This window comes from Carassius carassius, chromosome 36 (genome assembly GCF_963082965.1).
Source record: "Carassius carassius chromosome 36, fCarCar2.1, whole genome shotgun sequence".
Classification (NCBI taxonomy): Eukaryota; Metazoa; Chordata; class Actinopteri; order Cypriniformes; family Cyprinidae; genus Carassius; species Carassius carassius.
The window spans coordinates 29,668,100-29,679,936 of NC_081790.1; positions in this window are offsets into that span (position 1 = coordinate 29,668,100).

The following is an 11,837-nucleotide window of genomic DNA, read 5'->3' on the forward strand; positions in this document are numbered from 1 at the left end:
AATTTTCACCTCAAAATTTGGGGGAACTGTGCCTCCACTGCCTCACCCGACGAGCCGCCACTGAAACCGACTAAATCATAGTGAACGCGGGAAAATCTAAATGCGCACCCGCACTAGTCTAATCTAACGTACAAGACTTGTATATGCGTACACCATGAGTGTGTAAGACGTTATTAAACAAGCTAGGTAAACGCCTGTATAAAACGCCTGTTATAATCGCTAACAGCGCAGACTACATCGGTGACTAAAGTTAATTGGTACACAATAATATTTTTTGGACACGACTTATTAATGACTCAGCATCATCTATTAAAGAGAAAATAATCACGTCATCTAATGTTTAAATTGAATAAAGTAAGCTAGATTTATGGAGTTCCACAACTACTGAAACACGTTGTTTTCTCGCACCGGACTGTGTGTGTGTGTGTGTGTGTGTGTGTGTGTGTCTGTGGTGGTGAGGTAAAAGGGGAGCACTGGACCAAAGCACTGTGAGGCAAAGCAGGGGGAACTCGAGATGTTTAAAACGTTTTTTGTTGTTGCTCCGTTTGCATTTGTATTGGTTTACTACTTACACAATTAGTTTAACTATATAATTATATTATTTACAATACACATATTTCAGTTATATTTTAGGGGGGGGCAACCATCAGATAGGGGGGGTCCGGACCCCACTGACCCCCCCGCGATTTCCGCCTATGACTGTAAGGTTAAGTAAAGTTGAGGTCAAAAGTTTACATCCCCACTAGTCGTGGCCTAGTGGTTAGAGAGTTTGACTGCTAAGCTTAGGGTTGTGGGTTCAAGTCTCGGGCCGGCAATACCACGACTGAGGTGCCCTTGAGCCTCAGCGTAAATGGTTGCCCACTGCTCCGGGTGTGCATGTGTGTGAGCGTGTGTGTGCACTTTGGATGGGTTAAATGCAGAGCATGAATTCTGAGTAAGGGTCACCATACTTGGCTAAATGTCACTTCACTAAAAAAATTTTTTAAGAGAGTATCATACAAAATGTATGTTATTGTTTATTTAGTATAACCTGAATAAGAAATTTTAACACAAGAGAAAATAATAGTTGAATTTATAAAAATGACCCTGTTCAAAAGTTTTGATTCTTAATACTGTGTTGTAGTGAGTATACTGTGATCCCCCCACCCCATTCTCACCTGTCCCAGACCATTACTGCAGAAGCACCTCCACACTCACTAAAGCATACAGTATGCATCGAAATATAATTGATAGCATTATGAAAGATTAAGTGTTATTAACAAGTCAATTTATTATAAGAAACACAAGACTTTAACAGCCGATTACATTTACAGCTGGGGAGACTTAACAGATTTTCTACTGTTTAGTGTTAATCACCATCTAACTCAAACAGTCAAGAACTACATTTAGCCTTAGATTATATAAATATGGTCCCTGAAGCATAGGTTTTATTAGCTGACAATAATAATAAATAAATAAACATTGTGTTGCCATTAAGGCAACACATTAAGGCATGTTAAGGACTTTTATTTTGATACGATGTAGACCTGGAGTTCGGGGTTAAGGTGGGCATACACGGTGCGATTTTTGCTGTCCTACGAGTTCGCATGCGATTTTTTTTCAATCATGTGGAAATCGCGTATGCTCGTATGGTCGCGGCTTGTATCATGTGTGAGGAATGATGAGCCGAGCAGAGTGCCTTACGAGCACTTCCCGACCTCCCAATCGTTTTTAAACATGTCTAAAAAGTTTGTGAGCTATCGGTTTGAATTCGTGACATGTGCGTGGTTGAACGAGCCGATTTGTTGATCTATCTGAAATTGACCAATCATGAACTAGGAAAACCACAGAAGATGAAAGACGAAGACGGCAGTGCCACGGCGAATGTGGACTATTGACCAGGAGGATAAACTCGCTGAACTCTGGCAGGAACAGTGAGCGCTGTATGATGTTTCTAGCAAGGTGTATCATGCTCTTTAATTCTCTCTCTCTCTCGCTCGCTCTCTCTCTCTCTCTCTCTCTCACACACACACACACACGCATACTGTATGTAGTTTACAGGGACTCTCCATAGACGTAACGGTTTTCTATACTGTATATTCTATCCCCATACACTACCTATATCCATCACAGAAAAATGCATGTTTAAAATAAAAAAAACACTGTTTAGTATTTTTTAAGCCATTTTGTTTACGAGGGCAAAGGAATTGTCCTCATAAACCATGTTTACATTGTAATACGTATGTCAGATATTTATAAACCATTTACAAAAACACACACACTAGGGTGACCAGACCTCCCGGTTTCCTGTTGCTGAAAAAGAACCTTTATGTGTAGGAAACAGTCACGGCTCATATCGATATTTTATATGCAGTTATCAGAGAGGGAGAGCAGTTATATTAGGCGCGTTCGACTTGAAGCACCGCTGCACAGAATGATCACTGTATGACATCAAAGTACCGCATGAGCGATTCGAAAGCATTGGATCCGTGTGCTCTCTTATCGCTCTCGCGGTACTTTGATGTCATACAGTGATCCTTCTGTGCAGCGGTGCTTTATCGCGTCTATCAACTTTGTGCGATTGCTTCGGAAATTGGCAGGTCGTAAAATCGTGTCGTTTATCATCTCGTCCATACGATTTTCGGATTAACTCCGTCGTGATGTGTGCGTGGACATACGATCTTCCGACCATCCGAATTCGCACTGTGTATGCCCCCCTTTGGAGGTTATTTCCTGTATGGAGGAAAGGAAGCTGACAGTATGTGTGCACATGTAATTCATCTGTTGTTAACACTAGAAGCAATGTCGTAAGAACAAAATTCATTATGTTAATAAGTTAATGTTACAATACTGTTTAAAAACAAAAGACTACACATAGTTACAATGTTTAATTTCAATGTAGATACAGGTATATTTCATTAGACAAGATTGATGTTAAAACATTCTAACTTTTTTCTTTCATTACAGTTTTCACTCTGTAGTGTTAGATGATGTTGAAAGCCACATTAAACAGAAAGAAATCGCTCACTACGACTTGACGTCATTTTGCATCAGCGTTAGCTGGCTGTATAGCTACAGTTGCTACACTGCAGTGAGGACAGCACAAACATTTTTTGAAAAAAATGGTGCTATTGTTTTGGCAAGTTTAAATTAAGACATATATGAAAACTTGTGTGATATTCCTTTAAAATAATCGTTTAGTAGATATTTTTAAAGTATATTTTACTGTGCAATTTCTTACATAATTTCTTTTAGTAAGAACAAACTTTTATTTTGGTGGGTTGTCGACATTTGTAATGGTGGGTTGTAGACAGAGTTTCTGTGTTTTTCAATAAACAGTAGTACTATATTTCTGTTAAAATTTCTTCAAGTTATACCGAAATTTAATTTTGACAGGTTGTCGTAAAGACATTGCAGTTTCTGTCTGTGTATACGATATGAATGAATGACGATAGTTTTATCAAATGAAATGGTGAAATCCTCTCATAGCGCACTGGCGTACACATGTGTAGCCTACATCATGTGTCAATTTAGAAATGCCACGCGTGCCAGACCGTTCTCATCCCGAGGCGTCATATACTGACCCTTTTGACATTTCGTCAACATCCTTCGCACATGGCACCCTCTAGCGTCAATATTAGAAGCAGATAAAAATGGGCCAGAAGGCGCCTCCTAGCGGTCTAACCCTAACCCTAACCCTAACCTTAACCCATAATCTGTGTCTCATATTGACGCTAGAGGGTGCCATATGCGTAGGATGTTGACGAAATGTCAAGAGGGTCAGTATATGACGCCTTGGGATGAGAATGCGTTACGCGTGCTTCTGTGTGTGTGTGTGTGTGTGTGCGTGTAGTAGAGCACACATTGAACGCTCATTCCCACGAGACTCCTTTAATTTTCACAGACACTAGTCCATATCTAGATCTGATTAAATGTACAGCCCTACTTTTGATTTATTCATTCAAATATGGCCGAATTCCGTGACGTTCTGCTTTATACAGCAAGTTCCATTTGTGACTGAATTCCACAATTCAATCTCTGTCGCTTTGCAAACACAGACGGGGTGAATTTATGAATGAAAGTGTGAAAGTTCTGACACAAAACGAAGTTGTTACGTATCCTCACACTTTTTAAAAGTGGGTAACTTATCACGTAGTAGACCACTGTAACATTAGTTAGCGAAATAATGTTCTTCAACCTGATATTTATCATATCAAAGTCAACATTACAACTATGCTAGCACTGTGCTTTCATTATAGCTTAATTTCTTGATAGATAATCACTTTTTACCTCTGTCCTCCTGTGTCTCCTCGCGACTCCTTGTTCCCTCGCTTCACGCACACTCAGAAAGTTTTCCAAACAAATCAGTCTCTTGCCGCTCTGGTGTCCTATCTGCTGGCTACATTCACTGCATTCGGACATTTGAGATTCGCGCTCGTAAATTTTCAAATTGGCCATAACTTTTAATTTGCTGCAAATGCCACTCTATGCCACTCCGGTAGATCCGCCCCTGGCTCCCACAGACTCTTTGGTTTTCCAACAATGATTGTATGATTTTGAGACACATCTGTTCACACTGAGGACAACTGAGGACAACCTTATTACATAAGGTTAAAAAATGTGATGATGCTCCAGAAGGAGAAAACATGGATTAAGAACTCATGTTGAAGATCAAGGTAAATTTAACCTATTTTGTCTTCTGGGAATCATAGAACAACCTCTTCTAGAAGCCTCTGCCAGAACCATTCAAGTCAAGTCACCTTTATCTGTATAGCGCTTTATGCAATACTGGTTGTGTCAAAGCAGCTTTACAGTGTCAAACAGGGAAATAGTTTGTCAATAATGCAAGACCATAACAGAGTAATTGTTCAAGTCAGTTCATTGATGATTCAGTGATATCATCATCCAGTTCAGCTCTCTTCTAAAATCGGAGGAAAGAGGTTGATAAGCAGTTAGCAGTGAGTTTAGAGGTAAGTTTGACACCAAGTCGAAAAAGTCCATAAGCAAACAGTTAACCCTGCAACAACCACATTGTTACGTTATTTACATCCGCAACACTTTGCTGTCTCGTCGAATATTTATATGATCGTCAGGTCAGATAAGGGTCTAACGTTAGTCTAGCTCTTTGTGTGTGTTTAAACTTCTGCTGTCACAAAATTGGCGTGCATCGGCTTTCCCAGCATCTATGACTATGCAATTTTGATGAAAAATGGTCAACATGCCAAATTTAACTGAGATATCTAAGTGGTGTCATAAGCTGGTGATGCACAAGCACTGCACGTTTGACTCACATGGACTGTAGTGTAGAGAACAAAACACATTCAATGGAAACCGTAGCATTTTAAATTATGAATAATGTCCATGGCCTCCCTCCTGAAACCTCATGCCACCCCAGGAAAAAACCTCTAGATCCGCCACTGGTCCCAGAATGTGGCCTGTGTGTACAAAAGACAGGACCAATCCTGGAAAGGTTGTGTCATAGTGATGATGTAGTTGACACTTTGAGCAGGTGATTTAAATGCAGAGATAAAAAAAATACTTTATTGAGAAATCGAAAATCATGAAAAATAAATTTTTGAACAGGGGTTACCCTTTAGATTGGGTTGATGAAGGATTTAATACAGTTTTTAAAAAGACGCGGTCTGAATTGCTAAAAAAGAAGACAAGAAAAACAAGAAAGTATTCTTTTGCTTGTATTACAACATATTCACCTAAGTCTTACATGATAAAATCAATTTTTAAAAAACACTGGCATTTGCTGTCTTCTGATTCGGAGCTGAGCGATATTTTTAGACATCCTCCTTTGATTGTATACAAACGCGCTAGGAATTTAAAAGACAGCTTGGTACATGCTCTGTTTCAGAGCGTTAGTCCTCGTGCATCTCAGAGTTTACTTAGTCCTATACAGAAGGGCAATTATCGTTGTGGGAATTGTGCTCAGTGTAACAATACTTTTAAAACATCATTTTTTTGCCATCCTAGAACTGGCAAAAAATATAGCATCAAATCTGTGATTACTTGTGTTTCCACTCATGTCGTGTTTTTTGATCTGTTGTCCTTGTGGTATAGGCTATGTGAGTTCGATCAGAAGAAAAGATCTAAATTATCCAGTTGCGGCACATTTTTTAACTTTGAATCACGATGTAACCTCTTTACGCTTTTGTGGGATTGAGAAAGTAACTTTGCCACCTAGAGGTGGAGACATTGAATTACTTCTACAGAGACGCGAACTGTTTTGGATTTACACCCTTCAAACTTTATCACCTATGGGTATGAACGATGAAGCTTTATTTAATGTAATGTTATAGTCATGCAATTGTTTTGAATGAGGTGTTGTTTTTACTATGTATTCACGATGAGTTTGAGTGACTATGGAGCCTGACTGATTGTTATAACTGTTTAGAATTACAATTTAATGCTGTTTGATGACGATGTGTTGATTATGTGTCTTTTGGATGATTTTGTTAACCTTTAGGGGGATCTTGATTGTTGGAACTATAATAATGTGTAACTGTTTAAGATGTGGTGCTAATTATGTATTCCCAATGAGCTTAATTCTGTGCAGATGTAGCTCTGTTAATTGGTCATGTGTTTATCTTAAAAGAGATGAATTTGAACATTTGTATACTCCTGATAAAGGTCGTGTGACCGAAACGTTGGTGTGATTAAAATTGTATTTTGCAAGTTAAGATAGTGTGCGGATTTCCTTATATGTTGACACGACCCACCTGGTCTTAATTTTCTATGCACCTATCACTTACAGGTGTGCGATGGAGTTCGTTCACTTTTTTAACTAATTAAAAATGCAGATTTGACAGAACTACACACCCATCTGAGGCCTACCTGTTTTAATTCATTCTCCCCCAGGATACTTCTACAACTAACCCGCTTGTTAAGTTCTCATAGTAACACCTTAAAGAAGCACTTCATTTTTAGAAAAAATACCTGTGTATTTGCTGGTATATTACTGAGATACCTTTATAAAGATTAATGTTGATTACATACCTAGTTCAATCAAAAATAAAAAATGTGCCATTTAATCTCCCTCCTGTCATTCTATTCCATAAAAAACTGTGCATCTTCATGACATGAATGAAGATATTTAACCCAAACCTCTGACACCCAAGAAACCAGCCGATTAATCTACTTTTTGGGACAAACTGTTCAATGAATTGTAAGGAGCCGTTTCAGTTATATTTCCACTTGAACTCTGTTAGGCATGGTCTGATGAACTGTTCTTGATCCAGAACTCTTAGCTGAACACACTGAACGTGCTGTAGAAAGCCTAGATGGTAGTCACTGCTCAGGGTTCATCGTTTGTTTTTGCCTAGCCACCAGTTTCTCTGTAGCTGGGCAACATGCTATTTGAGTTAAGTAAACTAGGTAATATTAAAATTAAAAGTAATATTTTATCTTTCATAACGTGGGTGCTATTTACATCAGGTTCGATATCTTAACTATTGCATTACTAAGGCAATGACTGACACGTTTATGTTGCATTCAAAAGAGCTCTGTTAACAGCCCAACAGTGAAAAATTAAACCATATCTGTTTTGGCACAGAATGGAACGGTTAAGCATTGAGAATTAAGAATGGTTTGGCTCATGTCTTCGAAAGAGACGTGATTGCTATATGATCAACTTTCTAAAATTTTGGGTAAATAGACATTCAGTTAAAGGACAGAAATTTCTGGGATTTCACTGAAAATGTCTTTATTTGTGTTCTGAAAATAACTAAAAGTCATGGGTGAGTAAATGATGACATGACTTTCAAGTTTGGGTGAACTAACCCAATGTTATGGCAGTGTAGGCAAGACAGAAAACACTGAAAACTGATCATCCACATTTCCCTGCTAATATTGTGTTTATTTGGTTTTATATAGGTGTCTGATGTTGATTCAGTCTGGGCACTAGTATCTGTTGGCTTGCTGACTATCACTGACGATGAAGTACTTCTCCAAATCTTGACCCTGTGTCTTCTGCCATCATTGTTCAGGGTAGTACTGCAAAGAAAAGTCTCCAGGGTCTACCTCCAACATTTGCTTCCCGACCACCATGTGCTATGTTTGCATCACTGCTACATGTGGGTTACCCTGATACTGTGAAGAACACCTACAATATGATGCTTGACTTGGGACAGAAAAAAAAAAAAAAACATTGGCAACTTGTGTGGCCAACTCATTGCCGTATTTAAAATCATCGTACTGCTACCTCCATTGTTTAACATAACCAAAAGCAGATTGTTTTTGCTTTGTTTCAGAATTTTTGTAATACAAGTTAAAACTACATTGAAAAAAATATATCATCTTTAACTTTGAACTGTCACTACATTTGATTTAATTATGTGTGTGAAGAATAGAACATTGTTGTCATGAATTTGAAATAGATTTTTGAAGTATTTAAGTTGCTAGAGTAACGCTAACTTTTTTTTAAAGGCAATTGGTCAAAACTAGATTTCTGTTCAAGTAAATACAACTTAGAAATTCCAAGTCGCAGGAAATGTTACTTGATTTAGCTAAACTTAAATTAGTTGTTTGAAATGCGTACATAGTATGATGTACTTAATTTAGTTGTTGAAAATAGTGATTCTGAGTTACAAGAACTTGCGTGTAAGTTTACAACACTTATAAATAAACCTTTGTTAGTACAAATTACTATTCTTATTTCACTTGTTTTTTTCAAGGCAATCGGTTTGCATGCTTTTTTTAAATAAGGTTTACTCATTATAATTTACAGTGTAGACAACCTCCCTGCCCAGTGCACACTAGTGAGATCAATTCAGAACACTGTAACTGTAATAAAGTACTGTTACTATAGTTACTATACTGTACTACACTGTGTGATTCTTTCAGCTCTCTCTCCAGTGCTAGGATGCATTCTTAAAGCAGTCACCTGTGCTCCTGTTCATAATTTCCTGAGATTCTAACTGGTGTCATCAGTTTTGCTACTGAATGCTTGCTTATGGATAATTATGTGTTATTTGAATTCACACTGTGACAATAGAGTTAACTATTTGATGAGTTTGTGTTTTATGAATGAGAACATAAAATATCTGTAAAATGAGGCCAACTTTGGAGAAATCGTTAAAAAAATTGTAATGTGTGTGTATATATGCATTCCAGTATAATATATAGCCTACCCAGAATATTATAATTTCTAAACTACTAAATTATTAAAACATTGCATGATTGAAGTGTTTACTCATGGTCCATTGTTAATTTCGAATTTGGCCTTTGGATTTAACTATTAATGCATTAAGCCATTTTTCAATTTACGTTTTCTGGTGGACAAAACACTTACCCCTGGTTTCACAGACAGGGCTTAAGACTAGTCCTAGACTAAAATGTAAGTCTGAGCTATTTCCACTGAAATAAACTTGCACTGACTGATCTTAAAAATATATCAGTGCCTTTTTAGTTTTAAGATGCACATCGGTAATGTTTTTTTCTATGCATGTTTATAAAAATTACTTAAATGTCCTAATTGATCTATGGTCTAATCCTGGCTTAGTCTAAGCCCTGTCTGTGAAACCGGGCCTTAAACTTATACAAATTTTGTCTTTTTGGTTTATACTGTCCTTATATTGGTGCCATTATTGATATATGATGCTTACAAGAAAGCTGTGAATGGGATTGTTCCTGGTTGTTGTTTTACATGTGCACTTCTAAATAACATTGTAAGTTCATTGATTAGATATACTGCAGTGTAATTTTAATTTTACTCATATTTTCATCAGCATTCTGAAGATTATGAAATATTTGGGGATTTGGAGGAGCTAAATTGTTATAAAATGCAGGGGTTTTTTTTCTTTATGCTCCGAAAAAAAAAAAAAAAAAAAAAAAAACACTTACCTACAACACTTAAGACATTTTACAAAATCACACACACCAATGGAAAAAAAAAGATATTAAAAACGACAAGGCGCATTACGTCACATAGCTTCTCTAGCGAGAAGGGGGGCGACGACAGTGTCGCGCTTCTTTTCACACGTCTTTGGTCATGGCAAAGTACGCGACGATCGACACGATGATTGCTTAGTTTGCAAATCAAATGCATAAACCACACCCCATATATATGCACAGTACGCAGTAGCGTAGGGCACCAACTCCAAGGAGGGTGCCATTCCCCAAACCGCACTCGCGACCGCTCGCACCTCATGTTTGCAGCTGAATGTTCATAATTGATGGATGGACATCTATGCCCGGTTAAAAAAACATCAGCCATACCGCGCAGAGAAAATAAAACGGAAGAAAGCAAAAAAAAGTAAAAAGTAAAGTTGGCTTGACGTTGGATGTTCGATGTTCGCAAATTTAGGGACCGTCTCTAAAGATACACGCGATATTGGTATACACTTTTCTAACATCGATAGCATTTGAGGAGAAAGACTTACAGTCATAAAAACAATTGTAATTTTTCATCTATGTGTCAACTACAATGCACACCTTATACATTTTATATTTATTAAAATAAATTGTAAATCATTTAGGTAAAAACGAGGCCCGTGTATCACTTTCAGGCACATTCCTGTGAATAATTTTATTTATTCATTTATTTATTTATCTTTGGCTTTTGACATTAATAACGAGTTTTAATGTCGGAAATAATTTCACCACCACCAATGCATGTAATACTCTCTCTGACTTTCAAGGTTCCCTTATGAAAATTAGCCATGGTTTTAACAAGAATAATACCAAAAATCATCGTTCTTGTATCCATGGTAACTGAAAATTAACCATGGTTTTGTTACTTCAAATAATAATTTACAAAGTAGTATTAATATACTGTAATATTTTGTTGTTGTATTTGTTAAAAAAAAAAACTAAAAACTTAAAATGCATTATATAAAAACAATAAGGTAATGATGATTGGTTAATAACATTGTTAAAATACATAATGTAGGCTAATACAAAATAAATTAATAATTTATGTAGATAACATGTTATTACAAATACCTGCAAAGGGAGCCAAAGGGTAATTGCTGCTGTTACACTTACAGGACGATCAAATCCTTGTTTAGGCTACTGGCAAAACATTTCATTGAAATGTTCACTTAATATTTTATTTATGGCCAGCTTTTTGTTACAGATGACACAGCCTCTATAATTTCTTCAACAAAAAAAACATGCAGACTGTCACGATTATTAGATGGAGTGCCCATGAACTTCATTAGAGGGCACTCCACTCAGGACCATTCCACCCATCAACCACCAGATGTCACTTGGACACTAGCACCTCTCATACTGTTGCACCACACCCGAACTACATTACCCATGAGTCACTGCATCACAATCACCCAGCCACACCTGCACCTCATTCATCAGCCAATTTCCTTGCCACACCTGCACCTCATTTACACACACACATAAAAGCAGCACATTCACTCTCACTCACTGCGAAGTCTTGTCTAGCCTGTCTAACATTTCCGAGCGTTTCTCCCTGTGTTTTGTCATTCCCGTGTTTGATCTTTGGACTGATTACTCCGACTCTGATTCTCTGCTGCCTGCCCCGATCTCTGCTTGTTTCTGGTTTCGACTCTGGTTATCCCTGACACACCTGACGCCATTCCTGATTTCTGCCTGTTTGACCATTCTTTAATAAAGCGCTGCATTTGGATCCGAACGTCTCTGGCTCATCATTACAGAAGACTTCGCCACTCAGGATCCAGCAGCTTTTTGTGTGGACACTGGTCAGGTATGGAGATGGCAAGCCTATTAGCCCTCAAGGAGGGCACTGGATCACTCGAGGACTATGTACAAGAGTACTTAGGCCTCACCTTTTTCTCTGATCTGCCGGATTTTGTGCTGATTGACTTTTTTTGTGATGGGCTAAATGAACCACTAAGGTCACGAGTAATCAGTGA